This window comes from Ursus arctos, unplaced genomic scaffold (assembly GCF_023065955.2).
Source record: "Ursus arctos isolate Adak ecotype North America unplaced genomic scaffold, UrsArc2.0 scaffold_7, whole genome shotgun sequence".
Taxonomy (NCBI): domain Eukaryota; kingdom Metazoa; phylum Chordata; class Mammalia; order Carnivora; family Ursidae; genus Ursus; species Ursus arctos.
In genome coordinates, this window is record NW_026623089.1 from 77555400 (window position 1) to 77578278 (window position 22879).

Sequence of the window (22879 nt, forward strand, 5' to 3'; positions counted from 1 at the left end):
AGTGAGTATATTTGGGGTGAGGGGTGGGGTGGAAAATCTCCCTTGAGAATTCATAACCGGCAACTAGTACTCTGTGGATTTGTGGTCCAAACTCAAAAAATTGCAAGCAGGGAATTGATCTGATGGTACTACAGGTACCTGACAGAAGCCAATATAAATACTTCGATTTGGGCCTTAAAGAACTTGCACAGATAAAACTTCCAAGGAACATGAGCTCCCAGTCCATAAATCATCAACATGCAAGGAAATCCGTCACCAGCAGTGAGTGCCGACACAGGCAAATGAGTCAGATCTGAAAAGACGTCATATACTGGAACTCAAATGCTGGAAGGCAACATAAACAGATTTAATGTATCTCAATAAATAAGGAAGTTTGAAAAGGAGTAAAATTTTATTTAAAAAATATTACCACATTGACTTCAGGAGGGACCAAAAATAATGGTTAAAAATTTAAAAATTAAAAAAACATTATTTACTGAGCACCAATGTAGTAGGAGTTGTACCTTTGTCTAGGCTCTGGAGATAAAGCAGTAGGGTTACAAAAAAAAAAAAATACATAAAATTTAAAAGTATAAAAATCCCTTTTTTTCAAGGACAGTCTAAACAGCAGATTAAAAATAAACTGAAAAGAAAATGGTGAACCAAAAGACAAAAGCAAAGACACGGTCCAAAATCGTACACATAAGGACAAAGACAACAAAAATAAAAAAGGGACACAGACTGGGAAGTGAGGAAGTCTAACCTATGTCTTACGGAGTTTCTTGTTGAAGAAAAGAATAAAGAAATGAGGAAGAGGCATTATTCTAATAAATAATGGTAAGACTTTCCTAATATCAATCTTCAGACTCAGAAAATCCAGAAAGTCATCATCAGGAAAAAGAGAAGGCAAGGAAAGAGAGCTCCCCTCTTAGATGGAAGAAACCACAACCACCAAAGACAAAGCAGAATCTTTAAAGCAGCCAGAAAGAAAGAGAGCTGAGCTATTTAAACTGGACTTGGGACATCACAGGGGAGTTAAGCAGACACAAAAGGAAAGAACGAGTCTTCCACAGAGCAGTGTGAGCAAAGGCATAGAAGGAAACAGAAACAGGTAATGAAGATTTCACAAACGGTCAGGCTCAGTCTCACGCACTGCATCACTCTGACGACAAGAGCGTCTTCCCACTGTCCACATCAACCCTAACATAGAAACCAGTCTCCTAGGGCCCCTAACAAGTTATAATGACCATCCTTTGCTGACCCCATCCCTAAAGTTACCTTCCACCACCAATGCTTATAAGGCTAGCCCTCTGTCTCTCCTAACCTTGGAACTTCTGAGGCACATCTATGAAAACCATGAATTTCTAAGCAGGTCAGTCTATGGGAATTCCAACTGGAGGGATTACGTTAAGTCCAAACCCAAGAAGCAAGGTGTGCCTGCAGGAGATATCAGGCAGAAGGGAAACCTGAAGTAATACTGTGTGAATGTGTATTTTCCTTCTCTTTGTCAACCTCCCCTAGGTTCTCTATGCCATCGTGACTCTCAGTCCTTCCTTCCTGAAGCAAGAGCCCTTTCTTTAAACAAAGCATTGTGCAAGTTTAGTACATAAAACATACAAAAGCAGGGCTGTGGGTTGATGGGACAGTAAGGAGGTCAAAGGCCTTGTCCCTCTACCCTTAGTCCTAACCCAGCCCCCCAGGCACACTGGAATCCCAAGGGCAATAAGGAACCGGGTCTGGAAAGCAGTGGCCTGGTGGGGATGGTGATGGTGATGATGGTGATGCTGATAATTTAACTTAATAAGAACATCTGGAAGAGAAGAATAATAAGGAACAATGCATTACAGTCCCCACCTCACGTCAGCCTGTTCTGGGTGGAGGGCTTCTACTAACTAACTGTTCATCTCAGCTATGAGCACCACAGCTGGGGAACTCCAATCCCGAGGAGCACAGAGCTCTCTGGTTCACAAGCCATGCTGGCACTACACTGGGAATGTCTCCCAGGAAACTGCAAAAGCAGCATCATTCAGGGGGCCTGTGGCTTCCTCGGGTTGGTGCGGCTGTCTGACCTAGGGTTTAACCTACATGAAAGAGCCAAAGAAAGGGGGGGGGGATGCTCACTTGTAACTAGTACATGAAGCATTGAATACATTAAGCAACTAGAAGGGTGTAAATCTGCAAATCAGAATTCGAGAAGTTTTACCTACGTATGGAGACACTAGTTACTTGTCAAAGGTGGGTCACCTCTGGGGCACCTGGGTGGCTCAGTGGGTTAAGCGTCCGACCCTTGATCTCAGCTCAGGTCTTGATCTGAGGGTTGTGGGATCGAGCCCTACCCTGGGCTCCGCACTAAGTGTGGAGTCCGCTTGTCCCTCTCCCTCTGCTCCCCCCCACTCGTGCTCATGCACAAGCTTCTCTCTCTTTATCTCTCAAAAAAAACCCAAAAACAAAGGTGGGTCACCTCAATGAAAGAAAAGCAGGTTTCAAAGCATCCAGGTCAAAAGAGAACGTCCCGTGCTCCCTTTACGCAGGGCATTCATCCCGGGAACTTACAAGTCATGTTCATTGTATAATGTGGCAGACGTTCCCCGGGTTTTCTCATCACCGAGTCTTAACCATCATTAGTCATTTTACAGGATATATGAAAACTTTTGGCAATTACGTTTATTTTAATACTCTGTCCTACCACAGTGGCCTAACTTGGAGAGGTACTGACTGAACAGAGTAAGGATCAGGTCTATCAGATATCAGGGTGGAATAATTTCTGCTACTGCCCATAGAGAATACTTTGTAGCCACTTTTCAGCATGTTGTAAAAGAAAATTTTGAAACATGGGGAAAACAATGAAGTTATAAAAGTAAAAATGGATCTAGAACACTATCATTCTAATTCTGTACTTGTTAAGAGGTGTACTCATTCATAAGAATAAAACCTAGAAGCATCCGCACCAAACCTTATCAGTGGCTCCCTCTGAGTCATGGTGTGTACTTTGCTGTTGGCACGTGTTCAGTGCTTACCAAACTTTGTGTAATACCAGGGAAAAGGTACGTTTTAGAACAAGAAGAAATTTTACTCACAGCGACATTGCTGCTATATACCGGAAATTTTGAGGTCTGCAGATTTCGTATATTTGGGGATTCCTATATGAACGCTGGAGCTGCCCTGACCTGTGTGGCCAAACTCCAGGCACCATGGCTTCGGAAGGGACAGAAGGAAGCTCATGCCTCTGCTCAGGGGACTCGCACCTCGTTGCCACGGGCAGCAGGCCCATGGGAGACGGGTGCCCAGAGCAGACACTGCTCCCAGCCACTCAGGGCTGGCTCGGTGCACCGTAAACCATGTGGCACAGACTCACCAGCGTGAGCACCAGGAGCATCTAGAAACCTCCACATCTGTGAGGACGAGGCTTATTTAACCATATGTTGTAGGGCTGCCCTTGTATTAATGGCAAAGCATAAAAAAAACCTCTTGGACGCATCTGCCATATAAACGTCCCCGCGGTGTGTGATCAGTGAGGCAGGATCATTGTCAAAAGCAGTGTCCGGGAAATCAAACCACTCTGGGTTCAAGTGCTGACCCCACTGGCCTCTGACGGCCCAAGGCCAGGCAAGCTTCCTGACGTCACAGCCACAGCTGAGTCCTGCTCCAAGAAGCCAGACCACACCTACCGCCCAGGCTTTTGGTGAAGATTTAAAATATGTATGGGTATACAGAGCGTTTGCTAACTAAATAAAAATATCTGAGAAGCCTAAATACACAGATTTTCACATCACGTAGCCCACTACTGAAAAATAAAGTGGATTCCATTTATTCTCAAACTGACTCAAACTTCAAGCTCGCAGCCTCCGGGGCAACTTCCCAGCTGTGCACACAGACGTGACCCCTCAGCCAACACCACACACCTGAATAGATGGGTCTACACTCTGAAGGACCTGGGCTCCGAAATACCTCTGTGAACTGCACAAGAAGACTTCCGGCAAAGCGGCGTATCTCGGCTACGTCACCTCCACTAACCCTGTCCTGGAAGGTTCTGGGAGCCCGGGTGCATCAGAAACACGTGAGCCCACTCCTCCACATACACGTGCCTCGGCATCAACTCACAACTTATCCACGAACACAGGGGAGCCGACGTTAGAAAAGGGACATCTTTCATCCTGTCTCAGACCGATAATATATACTCAGTAAAATTATGAAACAATAACTGTTGAAAATATTAAATTTTAATAAGCTCATTCAATGTTGTAAGTGTGATTATAAACCAAACAAGAATCCAGGAAATGCAAACAAGCAGCAGACACTGGTGGAAAAAGTAGAGTAGAAGAGTTATAAGTCCACAGGCATTAGGGTAGTTTTCAAATCCTGCTTCGAAAAGGGGAGACAGCATGGGACAGTCTCCATAGTGCAGAGTGTGAGACAGACAGACAGACGGACTGCCGAACACCATGTCTGCCAGGCGCACTGTGGGAAATCGCAGCCAGCCCTGTAACCACTTGGACCCTCAGTATCCTCATCTAGGAAAGGGGACTTGTTTAAGGTTCCCATGATGATGTGATGATCAAAGACAAATACTTGGCCCCACGTACATCTCTAGTGTTCTAGATTGGTAGATTAAAAGGAAAACAAAAACTTTAAGGATCAAGGTGACACATCCATGACATGGTCGATTCCATAAGAAAAGTGCCAGCGTATCAAAAGACATCCAGTGAAGGTCACGGGATAGGAAATAATGCGCAACCCTGACCTTGACAATAAGCACTACTAAGGAGATAAGAATTAAAGACTAATAGCAAGGAAATGAAGTAAGCACTTCACAGTATAACTGTGGGGGAAGGGCCTGTCAAAGCAGGTCAAAGTTCAAGACCGCCAGGGCATCAGTCAGGGTAAGCATAAAGCCAGGAAGGAACAAATAAAGCCGATGCAAAGGTCACACCCTCGCTGAGCTTAGATCCTGGCCACCCCATTCCCAGAATCAAAGGCAGGCAGGTCTCTGGCTACAGTTTGTTACCACTCTGATCCGCCCAGAGTTGCATGATGTCTTTATGGTCCTTCTTGTCCTTCAGGGAACAGGAAGGGCTCCGGAGAGGCTGCGTCAGAGCTGCTCCAGGAGTTAAAACAACAGCCCCCTCCTCGGTCAAGTTAAGTTGCTCTTGAGGCCAGAAGGTGAGTGACATTCTGCGGCTCCAGCTGACAGGGGACAGCAGAAAGGGCCACGGCAGGGTCAGCCCAGGCTCTGGCTGTTACCTACCTCCCACAGCTGCTGTTCTGCATTTATCGACGGGCTCCTACGTTACTCTCATGTACGCTTCCTCGGGCAGGGTCTTGTCTCTTCCTTCATGACGCTCCCAACCAGATGCTTTTGTACAATCCCCAAAAATCTCAATGATGTTCCTGGAATAAAGGAGCAACTTAAGCTTAGCCACCGTGAAAATGGAACCATAAAACGCTAAAGCTGAGAGACACCTTATCAGCCAAGGCCACGTCACTAGAAGTGAACACACAGAAGGGTTAGACTGGAAACAAAAAATTCACAACTGGCCTTCCCCAACTTCCCACCCTCCTCTTTCCTTTCTTCCTGTTTATTAAAGCTTTTTTTTTTTTTTTTTGCCAAAAATATACATAACATTAAATCCCATCTTTTCTTAATTAAAAACTCAAGTCTGTAACTCTCTATGTCATAGAGGCATTTCTCTTTTTATCAGTTTATCTACATTCTTTGTCAACAAATAACTGATTTTCACAAATTAACTGCATCAACTTCAGTATGAAAACAAAGGGTAACTGGTGTTACCCTCTTTACAAGTCGAAGAAAGGTGGTCACTTCTCTGATGGGAAACCATTACGCTCACGAATGACAGCTCTGCTGGTTACATAAGTGTAAACGGGCTTCTGCATAACCAGGAAGCTGGAGATGTTTTGCCTCTGACAAAGCACAAAGAGCATCTTCATGCAGTCCCTCATCGACAGCTGTCGGTACTTCCACGCGCAAGAATGTGCCATCTAACGGCAGCTCGCACAGGGCACCTTATTGTAATCGTATTTAATCAACAGCATTCTATTTTCTCCTCTCTAGAACCATCTATTAGAAGTAGGTCCTCAACCCTTTTCAGGATCACATAAGCCTTACGTCACCGACTAGCTGAGGACAGCGAAGGCTATTCTGACACCACGCAAATTTAAGAAAGACCTTCAACTCTCTGAAGCCCATCCTTAGACCCCAGGGCAAAAATCCTACAGCCAGTACCAAACAGGGTGGCAGATATCTTGAGACTACCCAACAGAATTAACTTTGTGAGGAAACAATTCTTGGTCCAAAAGAAACCACTCTTAACAGCCCTGATGACCTTGTCAGAGCCTAAGGCCGTCCCCCAATTACCCTCTCCTATCCTGTCTGTGAGAAACAGGGCTACACCTGTAAGTAACCAAATATAGGTGGTCTCCGGGTTACGATGGTTTAAGTTACAACTTCTTGACTTTACGATAGTGCAAAAGCAATACACATTCAGTAGAAGCCATACTTTGAATTCTGATCTCTTCCTGGTCTAGTGATACACGGTAGAGTATTCTCTCATGATCCTGACGGCATCAAGCCTCAGCTTCCAGGCAGCTGCGAGACACAAGGGTAACTTACAGCCATTCTGTACCCACACAACCCTGCTGGTTTTCATTTTCAGTACAGTACTGAATAAATTACATGACTCATTCAACACTTTATTATAAAACAAGCTTGGGGTTAGTTCATTTTCCCCAACTGGAGGCTAATGTCAGTGTTCGAACACGTTTAAGGAAGGCTGGGCTGAGAGCTATGCTGTTCAGTGCATTGAGTGTTTCAACTTATAATACTTTAAACTTACGATGGGTTTATCATCACAGTAAGTTGAGGAAGATGTGCACACGACCAAGAAAGCTACTGTCACAAGCTAACTAAAAAAAACTAACAAAAATTAGGCTTGCCGTTTCATTGGCTCAAGAGTATTGAATTAAAGCTTCAGAGTAAAATATATTTACATAAAAGAACATCATCTCCTGATGATACCAACATACAGCGTAGACACCTGAAGATAAATCAAGGATTTTCCACCCACAAGAAAAGTATACCTCAGGAAACAGGTATCTTATATTCAAGATCTCATATTACCAAAAAAAATCTGTTTATTTTGAATTACAAAATAACGTTTGGGAAAGTAACTTCAATCAATGCTAGCCTTACATGCTTTAACAAAAAAGGAAGCAAAGGAATAGACTGAACACTTATTTCTGGAGGTACATCCTAACAATAGAGTTTATGAGATATCATTTCTTAAAAGCCCCCAAATCCAGATTACTTTTTTAAATGGAATTTAATATCATGATAAAAAATAAATGATATTTAGTATCATTTAAAAGAGGAATCTGGATTTTGGAGTAATAAATGACTGATGCAATGGGGCTGTTTATCTCTGCTTCCCTCGAAATCCCCCTACAATTAAAAATGTAGTAAAGAGAGAAAAAAACAGTCCTAAGGACAAGGAGAAAAGTATATGAGAGCAGCCCACAGACATCAGTGGCATTTTGGAAGCTGAAAGCAGAGATGACTGCTGAGCCCAACAGAGCTAGCTGGAAGCTCACTGCCCGCCAACTGCTCCTGAAAGGCTCAAGAAATGGGGCTGAGGTTCCCCAGAAGGAGAAGGAAGGCGCTGGGAAGAGGGAGACTGGTTAAAAGTCTGCATAAAGAGCAGTTAGACCCCTCCCTGACACCATGCACAAAAATTAACTCAAAATGGATTCGAGGCCTTCACATAAGACCTAACACTAAAAACTGCTGGAAGAAAACACAGAAGGAAAGCTTCATGACACTGGGTTTGGCTATGATTTCTTGGATCTGACACCAAAAGTGCAGGCAACAAAAGCAAAATAGACAAATGGCAACAGTCCGTCACAAGGCTGCCTGTCACTGGGAGAAAATATTCGCAAACTATATATACAATAATGGGGTTAATACACAGAATACATAAAGAATTCCTACAACTCAACCCAAAGAACAAATAACCCAATTACAAAAACAGGCAAAGGACTTGAAGAGACATTTCTCCAAAGAAGATATAGGGGTGATCGATAGGGATATAAAAAGTGCTCAGCATCACTGATCATCGGGGAAATGAAAATCAATACCACCTGAGATAGCAGCTCACACCTGTCAGAGTGGCCTCGAAGGAGGGAAGGAAGGAAACAAGGTGTTGGTGAAGAAGTGGAGGAAGGGGAACCCTCGCGCACTGTTGCTGGGGATGCAAACTGGAGCAGCCACTGTTAAAAACAGAACTTACTCTACGATCCAGCAATTGCACTACTAGGCATTTACCCAAAGAACACAAGAACACGAACTCAAAAAGATACATGCATACACGCAATATGTTTACTGCAGCATTATTTACAACAGCCAAATCATGGCAGCAATCCCAAGGGTCCACTGACTGTTGAATGGATAAAGAAGATGTGGTATATGTATACACACAATGGAATACTACTCGGCCATAAAAAAGAATGAATTCTTGCCATTTGCAATGACATGGATGGAGCCAGAGAGTATAGCACTAAGTGAAATAAGTCAGAGAAAGACAAATACTACATGATTCCACTCATATGTGGAATTTAAGATACAAAACAAGTGAGAAACTAAAAGAGAGACAAACAAAATCTTAACTCCAGACAACCCACAGATGGTCACTAGAGGGGAGGTATGGGGGGAATGGGGAAACAGGTGAGGGGGATGAAGGAAAGCACCTGTCGTGATGAGCATGGGGTGATGTACAGAATTGCCAAATCAGTATATTGTACGCATGAAACTAACAGAACACTATGTGTTAACTACAGTTGAATAAAATATGGGGAAAATTTTTAAATAAAAAATAAATTTTAAAAAAAGGGCATTTGCACACCCAGGTTCCCTGCAGCACTATTCACAACAGCCAAGAGTTAGAAGCAACCTGAATGTCCATCAACAGGTGAATGGAAAAAGTGGTACAGACATAAATGGAGTATTAATACTCAGTCTTAATGAGGAAATCCCGTCATGTGCTACAAGACAGATGAACTTTGAGGACATTCTGCTGAGTAAGAGAAGCCTGTCACCCAAAGACAAATATGTAAGATTCCACTTCCATGAGGTATGTAAAGCAGTCAGACTCTTAGAAATCGGGAGTAGGACGGTGGATACCAGCCGCAAGGGCAGGGAGGAAGAGGGAGCTCGATCAATGGGAACAGAGTTTCAGTTTTGCAAGATGAAAAAGTTGTAGAGACCTGTTGCTGTTAATAACAATATCAATATAGTTCACACTACTCTACTAGACTAAATAGTTAAAATGGAAAATTTTATATACTTTGGGTTTTTACCACAATAAAAAAAAAAGGTGGGAGGAAATTTTTCTGGATTATCTAGGTGGGTCCAATGTAATCACAAGACTCCTAAAGAGTGAAAGAAGGAGGCAGAAGAGGTCAGAGTAATGCAGTATGCAATAAGTATTTGACCTGCTCATTTAAAGAGGCCCCTACCTGGAAGGGGACCAACAGCCAAGGAAGGCAGCCAGCCTCTAGAAGCTACATCAAGGTACGGAACGCATTTTCCTCTACAGCCACCAGAATGGAACACAACCGGGTAGACACCTTGACAGTGGCCCAGTGAGAACCATCAGACTTCTGACCTGCAGAACTATAAGGTCAAAAACTTCTCTGTTGTTTTAAGCAAAAAAGAAAAGGGAAGGTAATTAGAGCCCCAGATCTTTACTGCAGCTGGTAGAGCCAGACAAACCATCCTTATTCTCATGGAACAAGAACAGGATCCTATTTTTAAAAATAAAATCTTCAGAGGCCAATAAAAATTAAAACATGCTGGCAGATATTAAAGGTTCAACAGTAATAGGAAAATCTCTAAGAAGAACAAAAACACACGGAGATGGAAAATAGTTCAGAAGGGGCACCTGGGTGGCTCAGTAGGTTAAGCGTCTGCCTTTAGCTCAGGTCATGATCCCAGGGTCCCGGGATCGAGCCCCATGTAGGGCTCCCTACACAGCAGGAAGCCTGCTTCTCCCTCTCCCTCTCCCTCTCCCTGCCACTCCCCTGGCTTGTGCTGTCTGTCAAATAAATAAAATCTTAAAAAAAAAAAGAAGAAGAAGAAAAAGAAAAAGAAAATAGTTCAGAAAAGAACATAAGAAAATGAGAGAATCAAACCAGTGGGTCCAAATCTCAACTAACAAGCTCACAGGAAAGAAAAAAAAGAGTGGAAAGGAAATTATCCAAGAAGTAGCAAAAGAAAATTTCCCAAATTGAAGGGCATGAGTTTCAGAATTGAAAGGACCACTGACATCAAAAGATCATAAGACCAATGTCCCAACTGGAAATTTCAGCTTTCTGGGGATAAGGAAGAGTCAAACGTCTTCCAGAGAAACAAAGGAGATCACACACAACCACTGGGAAGCAGAGCGGCCTGAGACATTGCAACATAAATGTTACAAAGCTCAGCCACAAACAAAACACAGTCATAATAAAGCAAACATTAAACATTAATGTATCCGCACAATATAACATGAGGATACCCACGAAATGGAGACAGGAGGCAGCAGCACATACTGAGTGCTAAACCCTTAGCAGGAAATCAATACATAAGTCTAAAATTTTAAAAGAGACCAATAAACGGCACTTACGGCATATGGTGTACTATTTGGAAATAGGCAAATGCGAGAGAATATAAGGAAAAGAGCTGGAAAGGACTCTTCCAGGCAAAGGAGTATTGGCACCGAAGGAACAGGGGGTGGCTATTATAGGATTATGCTTTCTTTTAAAGATTTATTTATTTATTCGAGAGAGAAAGAACATGAGCGGGAGGAGAAGCAGAGGGAGAGGGGGAGAGAGAATCCCAAGCAGACTCCACGCTGCGCGAGGAGCCCAACGCGGGGCCCGATCTCCCAACCCCGAGATCATGATCTGAGCCAAAATCAAGAGTCAGACATTTAACCAACTGAACCACCCAAGCATCCCTGTTATAGCTCTATCTCGATTATAAACAATGTCCATGTAATTACCTCAAAACTAATGAAATACATGAATGAATAGATGGAAGCAAGCAAGCAAGAATATTTAACAAAGCCAACCTAAAACCGTCACCCGGTGGAGATCTCCAAAATAACAGCTGTGCTCACACTGGGCACATGGTTACTTACAGCCTGGAGTAAAGCTTCCAATTATAGCACCACACACGGATTCCAAGTGTGCTGCACTGCAAACAACTAAAACGGTAACGTGCTCTGGAACATGCTACTGGGGGCTTCAAAAATGTGACCAATAACAGAGACACTGACGTCAGATACGTGTGTAACGACTGGGAAGAAAATGACTCTGAGGTAGGAAACAGCATGAGTTATAATGCTGTTTGATAGAAATACATGATTATTAAATATACAATATGTGACTAAATTAATTAAATGGTGTAAGTAGGCGTTTGGCTATTACCTCTACATACCCAGAACATTCTTTATATATTCAACTTGGCCACAAAAATTGGGGTTTTTTTAGTTCTTCTCAGTGGGAAAACATGGGAAACAGAAACCAAGCATAGCAGGTACATAAAGAAATTAAAAATCCATTTACCTGAATCATGTTGCTTTTGTCTGCAACAATCTTCCTTCCAACCTAGAAGAAAATAAGTAAATTAAAATGTAATGAACTGCGTATAAGAAAATGAGCTGTTTCTAAGAAAAAACCTAAAATCCAGGGTAACTACTGTTTACTTCTTGTTCTCTATCCACAGCAAAAACTGTTCTTTTCCACTTCCCAGCTGATTTCTGGCTGTCACGGTGCACAGAGTCAACCTCATCAGGCAAAGCCACGCAGAAGCACGCAAATCCATGGCTACTAAACGCTTGTACACCTGACGTACACCTTGTATACCTAATGGTATAGCGTGAGGTTTAAATCATACACTTTTATCAATGATCTCTTCTCCAGTCAGGCAAATAATTTGCTAACTGTTGATACAGAGAAAGATAAAGAAGTAAGAATGAATCATTTTTCAAACTATAAGAATTACAACTACAGGGTAAAAGGGTAGCAACCTGTTTAAATCTTCATTTTTTACCAAATACAACACTAGCAAGCGGACCATCTACAGACCATCTATGTGCAAATGTGTATGATCAAAGGGCTTCTAAGTCGTCTTGGATGCACGCCCCCTCAGAGGCTTAGACTCGCTTCCTCACTGAATTTCATTAGGAATGAGCTATCGCCCTTCCACTACGTGTGTGAATTATGGTATCTGCAGAAAGAGGGGAAAATTACCGTTTCATTTTTTTAAGATTATTTATTTATTTCAGAGAGAGAGAGAGAGAGAGAGGGAGCACGCACACGAGCAGGGGAAGGGGCAGAGGCAGACAGAGAAGCAGGGAGCCGGACTAGGGCTCAATCCCAGCACCCTGAGATCATGACCTGAGCTGAAGGCAGACGCTTAACCGACTGAGCCACCCAGGCGCCCCAGAAGTTACCTTTTTAAAAAATTAATTAACATCTGTATTACCCGCATACAGAAAAATACAGAAATCTTGAGTGGCTCACTTAATTTACCTAAAGCGAACACACATGCAGCCACCGCTCTCCCCAAAAGTCACTGTCGCCCTTTCAAATATCACACATTAGTTTTGCCTGTTGGGCAAGGTACTGTTATCTAGGCATCTGCCTGAGAGTCCATGAATCCCTGTATCTGGACCAAAATAAAATGCTTTGGGAAGAGAGAAGCAAGTAGTCACTGACTACAAGGAGAGACTATCTCAGAAAGATGTGGACACGTCTGAGGATAATGTTTTGGCTGACTGGATGGTTGTTTGAGGTCAACCTGCAAGATCTCTAGAGACTGCAGGACACAGAAGCTATTTTATGATATAAATAGATGAATGTCCCTCTGGCAGTTAGATGAAGGAAGGGGAGCTGAGGGAAGGGAGGTGGGAGATTGGATCTCCTTTCCATAGGTACAAAAACACCTATGAAAAAACAGGTAATAACCAAACAAGTCTGTGCTAAAAACTAGACTAAGGTACTGACACATCAACTCATTTGATCTTCCAATTGCTCTGAAGCCTGCAGACAGAGAAGGATGCTGCGTCTCAGAGTGAGTAAGGGCGATTCCCCAAGCTAAACAGCAGGGGAGGCAAAACTATTCCTCCCTTTTTTTCCTAAAGATTTTATTTCTTTGAGAGAGAGAGAGAGAGCACAAGCAGGGGGAGCAGCAGAGGGAGAGGGAGAAACAGACTCCCCACTAAGCATGGGGCTCGATCCCAGGACCCTGAGATCATAACCTGAGCTGAAGGGAGATGCTTAACCGATTGAGCCACTCAGACGCCCCCAAAGCCGTTTCTCTTCACAGCTTCTATGCAGGGCTGGAGACACCAGAAAACCAAAAGGAAAATGTTCACAGAAAAAAGGCCAGGCTAATCAGATACAGAGTATATTGTATGGTTCCTGCTCATGAATCATTTAAAGGGAAAGAACCAAGTAATTCACAGTCCACGAAAGTCTTCTGAATTACCAGAAAGTTGACTAGTTCTGTCACTTGTAAAGTCGGCCCACTTATCTTTCTGTGCCTCAAAGGAGAGGTTTCAAAAGAAATCCATACACTTCACAAGGTGTAATTTCTGTCATGTTAATTTGTTTTATGCTCTGTATGCTTTTCCCACTGCAGCGGGGGAAATCAAAAGAACATGATGTCCATCAGAAAAAAGTCACAGACGCAGAGGCAAATCGCCACCAGAAAATTACCGAGAAACCTAGGATAATGCCACCTTCAAACGACATGCCATACCTGCATGAATATTTAATTCAATCGTAGATACTTTCAAAAAGCAGGGAACACAGTTCAAAAGGAGAATTTTCTGTCCTGCTACTTGAAGAGGCAGAGGAAAGACAACATCCAAGAAGACTGGATATAAGGCTCTATGGGATGTACTCGCCTACAGGCATGTCGCTCAAAGGGCCTTCCTGCATTCTCACTGGGAAGCACAAATAATGTCAACGACTATAGCTAGGACCGGCAGACACCATATGTAAATGAATTAAATGCCTTTACATTTAATCCTAGGAGAACCCTGCAAAGCGGGATAGGCCTTAGGATCCCCAGTCAATCAACGCAGACCCTGGACCCAGAGAGATTAGGTAGCTTGTCCAAGCTTGCAAACCTGTCCAAGGTCACAGTGCAAGGAAGAAGGAAAGAGTTCCCATCAAGTCTACAGGGTACCAAAGACACAGCACAGTTCTGGCTCCCAGATGAAAGCAACCAAGCCTGCTGTTCAATTCAAAATCACTTAATGATTCTTTCACTATTTCCTGGTTTCAAATTGCTTCTGATATGTCCTGAGTAAAGGGTACAGGCATGCCTTCCTCCTGTGAGATGGGGTAATGTCATGATAACAAGCAGCTTGAGGACAGAAACAAAAATAGGCCTGGAGAAGCTAATGGTTCAAGCGGCTGAGAGCTCTCAGGGGATCTTCTGCATATGGGATCCGGCACAAGGAGGGCACAACAAAGCTGTAGGCTTCATTCCACACAGACACATGCCCTGAAGAAACACCGGGGGGGGGGGGGGGTTCTTTCTGGGACTTGTGAGTAAGCCAGGTAACTGTGCTCACCTTGCACAGTAAAGCATCTGGGGGGGGGGGGGGTTATCCAAATTACACAGGTAGGGCTGTGGCTCTACCCTTCAGTTGCGACCGAGTGTAGTAAAACAAGACTCTTCACAGACGTTAACGCAGTGACAGGCAGATGAATACTGGGGGGAGAGGGGACAGAATAAGGTAGCCTTGGGGCGCCTGGGTGGCACAGCGGTTAAGCGTGTGCCTTCGGCTCAGGGCGTGATCCCGGCATTATGGGATCGAGCCCCACATCAGGCTCCTCCGCTATGAGCCACCTTCTTCCTTTCCCACTCCCCCGGCTTGTGTTCCCTCTCTCGCTGGCTGTCTCTATCTCTGTCGAATAAATAAATAAAATCTTTAAAAAAAAAAAAAAGAATAAGGTAGCCTTCCCTTATTCACTAATGCTGGGTGGCAAGACACACCTTATGTGTTTCCTACTGCTGACCTGCTCTCAAGAAAAACCACACTGGAGCAGAAGGCTCAAAGAAGCAAGGCTGAGGAAGGAAAAGATTCAAGTTCATGACATTCTGCAAGGCATGGCCAGCTCCCACTTTACAGACTTGTATTTGCAGGGCCAGTCCTCTCAAAGCTTATCACTTCCTCCTGGAGTGGCTCCATCTTGGAGGCCAGCCTGAGAGACTGGGAGAAAGATGCTGCCCACGGGACAACCTGCGGAGACGACGCTGAAATCACCTGCCATTGTCCACCACGGACACGTGACCGGAAACAGCAGCGGGCACGCTTCAAGGTTGGCAGCCCCGGCCCAAACTCTGTAATTATAATTCAGTTGTTTCTTCTCAGGGGGAAGATGGTGTGTAATTAGACAAGAATAATACGGAGACCAGTAACAGCACAAGATCAATTTAATTATACTCTTCTATTTTTATTACATTTTTCCATTAAAATTACACTTTATTAGAATAGTAAAGACCATCACAGTTTTTCTCAGTCTCACTCATAAACAGCAAATAAATCTTGGTCTGAGACTACAAAATCCAAAGTACAAAGCAGTGCTTTCTTCCTAATCTCTAACGCTCAACACACAGTTTAATTGCACGGTTTCTCGGCTTGGAGAAGAACCTCAGCAGTCTCTCAGGAGGGAGGGATTCAGAGGCAGTGCCGGCCCCAGGCATCAAGTCAAGTTTACGTAACCAGAAGGTGCCTCGCGCACCTGCAGACCCCACCAGGCTGCCTTTTGCTGGCGGCTGGTATCACCCTCTTCACCAGGGAGAACGACGTGGGATTACACTCCAGGAAAGCCTTCATCTGCCCCTCACTGCACCGCATTCCTACTTTTTCCAGATTTAAAGACTAGCACCAAGAGGGAGTTGGACGTCTCCTCCCCTCAGCCCTTGCTTCAATGGGCAGGACATCATGCTTCTCCAGGGAAGCCGGAGCTGTCTCTGAGCCGTTCACTGGAGTGTAAAAGAAAACACAAACCACAAAAAAGTCATCCATTAACAACCCTGGCAACTTCCCAACTTGCCTCTCAAAGGGCTTTCCCTTCTCTTCTCTTCTGTAAAGCGCGTTTGAATAGGGGAGTTTGGAGGAACAGGTTCATCTGGAAGAAAAGGACAGGTTTGCAAACTGCAACCCACTAAAATGTGGGAGCCAAAGGAGAGCATTTGATGGGGGGGGGGCATTTTTAGAGAAATACAAGGTGCTAGTCATTCTGAAAGATGACAAAGAATGAAAGCAACCATACTCCAGGAAGTGATGGGGGAAATTAATGGGAACAAAGCACAATGGTTACCACGGCCCAGAAGCTAATCCTTGAAGACCTGAGTGTGACCTCAGGCTAAAATCACCCCTCCTCCCCTTCCCCAAAGAGGAGGTAAGTGTCTTCCTCAGAAGGAAGAAGAAAAGTACCTTTTCTCCCAGCATTCAGCAAACCTTTCCTGAGTGGGATCACACGGAGATCCAAGAGCAGCTTCTCTGAAGGAGCTCACGCAGTTCAGCCAGAAGGAAAACCCATTGCACTATTTACACTTCTGTGCGCCAAGTGATACCAGGAAGGCAAATAACATCAACCGACACAAGCGCTTCCCCACCTGGGGCCAGGCAACATTTCCGGCCATTCCACGTATCTCGTTCTAATCCCTCAAACCAGCCTGTGAGACTGGCGAATGTCTTCTTGTTACTACTACTACAGGGGTGTATGGGACACAGAAAAGGGTCTTTCAAACGAAAGGAGTATTTTTTACAATAATTAAATCTTTGGGTACTCCTGCTCCCACCCAAAACAGAAAATCTATCCCGATTTTCCCTCTCGAAGGCTGCCCAGGAGAGTCTCGGGCGCCTAGAACTTGTGCTCACTCACAAAATGAAGAAAGAATTTTCTGACGTAGCAGGTCCTGGTATCAGCAAAGCCCTGCCCTGCTTTATTGGAGCAGGGTCTGGAGGTTACTAAAACGCTGCCCAAAGATGTGCCAACAGAATCTTCCTCAAATGTTACTTAAGCACAGCTCCTTGAGGGCAAAAGCCTAGCACGCTCTCAGTACCTGAGGCAGACATCGATAATCACCCACAAAATCCTATCATGTTTTTCTCAAATCAAATTTCTCAGGTCAGTTCACCCACCTTTACTTTGCTCTCTGAATCACCATTTTCAAAACTGGAGTACGACCTATCTTCAAAAGATCTGTTCGTTGTTAAATGTTTGACTCTGGAGTTCTCTCTAATGTCCTTCCCCTCCCTGCTCCCTCACTGCCAATCATGCCCACCACCGGGCTCAAATAGAACAACGAAAATCAACATATTTACGATAATACAGGAATTTTCCACATGATCTTTCTTTTACTTAGCAAAAGCACTGTTCTCAAAATATCACATGTGTACCTAGTAAATTCTGGATTGGTAATTACTCCCATCTAATACCTGACTATAATTTACCTTTCATTAAAACCACCTTTACACAGTTGTATGTCACTATCAAGAAAAGTTTTAATTACGGAAGGATCAAAAGCTATAATCCTTTTAAAAAACTATCTCAACAAGGTCTCATCCACTGTGGTCCCAAAAGCCTCCCTTTGAAACACCATCTCCCCAACTAGTCAGAAAGTCTCATAAGCAGAGGTTATGTCATACGGACATAGAGGAACTGAAGGACTCCACAAAAACCTGCCCTTTGCTCCTTTGCCTGCTTCTAGGACTTGCACCCCCACTTTACACACACAGCGTGGTGCAAATAGTGCATGTCCTCCTCGTGAGGGGCCAGGAGTCAGTGATTTCTCAAGAACAGATACATCTACAGAAGGACCAGGAAAGCTGTCATATGCGAATTCCAGCCACAGAGCTAGACATCTCCATGCCAAGACCCCTGGCTCCAAGGAGTAACACGTGGGCCCTCCTCTTTGTTCTCATGGTTCCTGGATGCCTGAGGGGACACGTACACCAGACCACGATCCTCCACAAAACCCGACCCCAAGCTAGGACCGGACTCCCTCTTCTCCTTTCTGAGGCTCTGTCTGGACCTGCACTCTCTCTATACCTTCAATAAACCCTGCTGGCTGGTGTGCGATTTCTATCCTGCGGGCAGCCAGGGGCCCTCCTGGCTGGTCCCGGGGGACCCGGCCCGCGGAATCAGTATCCCAAACACGGAGCATATGCAGGCCGGCAATTGCATAAACACACTTTAAAAACAAATCCGAATGCCTCGCCGTTAGAATCTTGTTTCTTTTTAGATATTGAGAATAAATATTTAATGAAAATTAAAGGAACTCAGAACAATGAGAACATTCTAATTTCCTTTTTAAACACTTTGAAGCAGCGTTAGGACTTCAGAAGAAACTTCAGCAGGGACCGGCAAACTAAGCCGCCGTGACCGGCAAACCAAGCCGCCGTGACAAACTCTGCCAGTCACAGAAGCGGTCTTTCCTGTTCCCAAAAGAAGCAAAATTGAGCTGACTGATAAGAATACAAGATGGACTAAGAAGAAATCCCCAATCTACTCCAATATAGAAACAGATAAACCTATTAACTCCAGTTCCAAAGCAGATCATGGGAAACGCTTCTGGCTGAGAATCACCTACTTCTCTCAAGGCGGATGTTGGTGGGCCCGCATCAGGGCGTCTGCGCAGCCCAACTTCCGGGGACTCTGCCACGTGATACAGCTCCATACAAACAGCCACAGCGGATTGGGCCTGCAAGAACACCTGACCACAAGGCAGCCGCTCATAGGCTGGCCAGGAACCGAAAAAGATAGGGCCAGCCAATCAGATGTCTGCCTCAAAACCTGGACTCCAGAAACCCTAAAGGAAGTCGCTAGTTAGATGGTGGGGTACAAGGCCAAGAGGGCCGCTTAGAGTCAGGGCAAGTGCCCTGGGCCAAGTCTGTCATGGGACGTGCAGACCGACCCAGGATGAGCCTGCCCTGGTTTCCACAACCAGCAGATCACCGCCGACAGAGCTCATGATGGTCACAGACGTTAAACTTGTGGGGAAGAACGTGCTATGGACGCGTGCAGGTGGAAAAAAACCACCTTTTATTTTTTTTTTTAAGATTTATCTATTTGAGAGACAGCACGAACAGTGGGGAGGGGGGAGGGGCAGAGTAGAAGTGGACTCCCCGCTGAGCAGGGAGCCGGACATGGGGCTCCATCCCAGGACCCTGAGATCATGACCCCAGCCGAAGACAGACGCTCAACCAACCGTACCACCCAGGTGCCCCAAAACCACCTTCTTTTAGATCAAACAGCTCACATCACTTGGTAAAGAACCTGAGGCCCCTTCTTAAGGAAATGCAGGTTTATTCGAGTTCCTCTCTCCTCTGGACTACAGGTTTCTCAGCTAGAAAATAAGGCCACTTTGGACAAGGGTCTCTAAGTTCTCTGTGGCCTTTAACCTCAGCACAGGCAGCACCTGGTGAATCAACAGGCCCCTTTTCGACCAAGGAGGGCTCTACTGGGGGCAGTGTGCGGGCAGTGCGGGAAACATTCTTTACTATCTGCACTGTCACATGATGACTTCTCATCCAATTAATTTGAATTAATAAATTTTTCTATAAAACTTCCTAAAAGGTACCGCTTTCCAGGCTGTCCCATTTTGGCTGTATATACAAAGAGTATTGGAATTTTTCATGCTGTTTTCAGTTGCTCTGTTTTTCATTTAAAATATCCAATGATACAATGCCCCACCTTTCCCTTAAAGAAACTAAGAAGCAGAGAGAGTAGTATTTGCTTAGTCATTAGCGAGAATATTTATATCAGAAATAGTGCTACCACCTTAACCATATTTTCAATATTCCACTGGGATGGGGTAGTGGTGGGGGGACATGGTACTAAAACCAGACACTGGAAATCCAAATACCTATCTTAAATACCTATCTCATCACACAGCTTTTAACAAATTAGAAGGGCATTTGTCAACTAATGAATCATCGAGCTTTACATTGGAAACCGGGGATGTACTGTATGGTGACTAACATAATATAATAAAAAAATCATTAATTAAAAAAAAAAAAGGGCATTTGTCTCAGGGTCTAAAACTGTAAGCATTCAACCAATGAAACTGCTCAAAAAGTAGTTTTAGAATTATGTCAGAAAAAAATGTCCAAGACTTTGAAAGGAACAAGAGAAGTTCCTAGGCATCCCTTCAACAGCACGTTAGACATTGCGCAGTGGGCCCACTGGGGGCCATCCCAGTCGACAGGGCTATGAGCCTCTGACCCACCGTCTAGTTCACAACTCTCTACAACTGGCGGGAGTTCCAAATAATCTTGTCCACAGCAATGCAAGTAAGACTTGACTTCTGCCAGAAAGAAAAGATAACCCAAAAAAGTACTTTGTACTGCTCTTTTTCTAACCAGTTTTGTTATCTATTAATAAAATCATTCCTTTTTTTCCTAGTTCCTGCGATTTTCCTTTAATTTCCTCATTGAGTTAAAAAACCTACATGTTCATTTTACATCTACATGAAACACATTTTTAACTTTTTGAAAATTATTCTTTAGCAGTGATGATCCATTTTAAACATTGTTCCATTATAAACATCTAGAAAAGGGGCCCCTGGGTGACTCAGTCCGTTAAGCATGTGCCTTCAGCTCAGGTCATGATCTCAGCATCCTGGGATCGAGCCCCACATCAGGTAGCCTGCTTCCCCCTCTCCTTCTCCCTCTGCTGCTCTCTCGCTTTCTCTGTCTCTCAAATAAAAATAAAATCTTTTAAAAAAATAAACATCTAGAAAAGTATTCACAGTAACTAGTAACAGAATAACTCACTATGCTACGAAGTAACTGGTCCATGCTATTTGGAAGCCAGATCCTTACAATTCGGACAAAGTGATACAGGGATCATATACAAATGCCAATGCCATCAAGGTAATTTCCCCAGTAAAGCAAGTTACATTCTCGGTCTGTTATGTACATCAGTACGTGACAAGTGACGTGAAGCCTTGAATTCCAACTGCACAGACGTACATCATGCATCCACTTCTTAATGGATATAATATAAACAAAATCCAAGTCAATGCATGTAGTAGATGGTGTGTGTGTGTGTGTGTGTGCAATTGTGTATGTGTGTGTGTGTGTAAAAACATAGCTAAAATTACAGCCAGAGCTATGCAATGAAGACAGGTAGAACACACAACCTAAAAGTGAAGCAACTCCATTTATTCAGAAAAAAATAATAATCTTGGTCCTAATCTGTTGCCCTTGCACTGAAGTTTTCTGAGCTAAAGAGCTGCCCAGCAATATTAGCAAAACAAGGCACATGCACGTAGCCACGATTACTTAATTCTCAGAGCCTTTAAACTCCCCAAAACAGGGGTCTGGGGTTCTCTACTTTAAACAAAGAACTTCTTTAAACAAAGAACTACAGACATCAAGCAGAAAACAGGGCCAAATGATTCCACTTTATAGACACAGTGAATAGGAGGTTAACTGTGTCATTCATTTTTCTAAATGCTATAAGAAAACCCATGAACTAAAGTCAATGGCTTCTCGATATAAATAACCCTGACGCATGAAAATACATTACACATAGGATTTACACAGTAGAAATCACAAAGATTCCTGCAAGTAACGAGTCTCCTACTAAGACTTAAAATAGGAATTTATGTAATTTACAAAACATGATTTAAACACACTTTTCAAGGCTACCACAACGTGTTGGGGAAACCACTGAAAGCTTCATGCACATGGAAAACTACCCCCTTGAAACCACATCCTTAGGTATGGAGAACTCAAAACTTTTAGGTCACTCCCAGATCTGTACAGGCACCCCCTTGACCAGAAAAATCTCCTCCTCTTCAGTGCCTACTCTTTCCATCAGGGCCCATCCGCCCGGCTCTCCACTCCTAAATGTCAGTGGAATTCCACTAAATACCCTTCTCTGGCTGCAATGGTCTGTTTCTTTGCTCCAGAATTTCTCAGAACCCTGAAAATGCTAATGCACACAGAGACTCTCCAAGAAAAGGCTGTGGTGATGCGCTGTCTCTTGCTTCTCAGAACCCCAAAGACTACAGCTTGGAAATCCCTATCCTAGTGAAAATGATTCACTTAGCTTGGCTCTTGAGTTTCTTCTACTGAGTGTATTCCTCAGCCAAAGGCTAAGTGTCCATCCAGGCCAGCCATATACAAAGACCACAGGGGGCCTCACCCCCTGGGGGTAACCTGAGCACCTGAACAACCACTCACAGCCCTGGTGTCTTAAGTTTGCATCACTGAAGTCTAATGACCACAGGCTACAAAGCAGCACCTCCCTTAGGAGGCCCAGGTTAAGACAAAAATCCTCAAATGGCTCAGTTATCAAACAATATAATGAGGCTTAGCTGACCAGATCAAAGAAAAGTGACTTCCTGGGCTGAATTTCTTCTCTTTTAGTAGGTGAAAATCTCTGTTAATGCATTACAGTTTTTCTACCTTTCCCGTTTGAAAAAATACTAGATGTTCTTTTTCTTAACAGATTTATGTATTTATGTATGTATGTATGTATTTATTTATTACATTAGAGAGAGAGGGAGGGAGAGAGCGAGAGTGAGCTTGGGGGGGAAGGGCAGAGGGAGAGAGAAAGAGAAACCCAAGCGGAGCCCCATGTTGGGCTCGATCTCACAACCCTGAGATCAGACCTGAGCTGAAACCAAGAGTCAGACGCTTAACAGACTACGCCACCCAGGAGCCCCTAGACGTTCTCTGAATGCTATTAGAAAACAAAAATAGGGGCGCCTGGGTAGCGCAGTCGTTAAGCGTCTGCCTTCGGCTCAGGGCGTGATCCCGGCGTTCCAGGATCGAGTCCCACATCGGGCTCCTCTGCTGGGAGCCTG

The 22879-nt window shown here is 44.1% G+C and overlaps 1 protein-coding gene across 2 annotated transcripts in view; it reads right to left on the minus strand.

The window, feature by feature from the left end:
* Positions 1 to 22879, minus strand: part of SGMS1 (sphingomyelin synthase 1) — a 278326-nt gene that overhangs the window by 128983 nt on the left and 126464 nt on the right. Inside the window, exon 4 of one of the 2 annotated variants that reach the window (XM_057308559.1) lies at positions 11596 to 11637. The gene's annotated coding sequence lies outside the window, so the exon portion shown is untranslated. Of the gene's footprint in view, positions 1 to 5224; positions 5331 to 11595; positions 11638 to 22879 lie in introns of those variants that run through there. The other variant, XM_048219012.2, reaches the window with a different exon arrangement.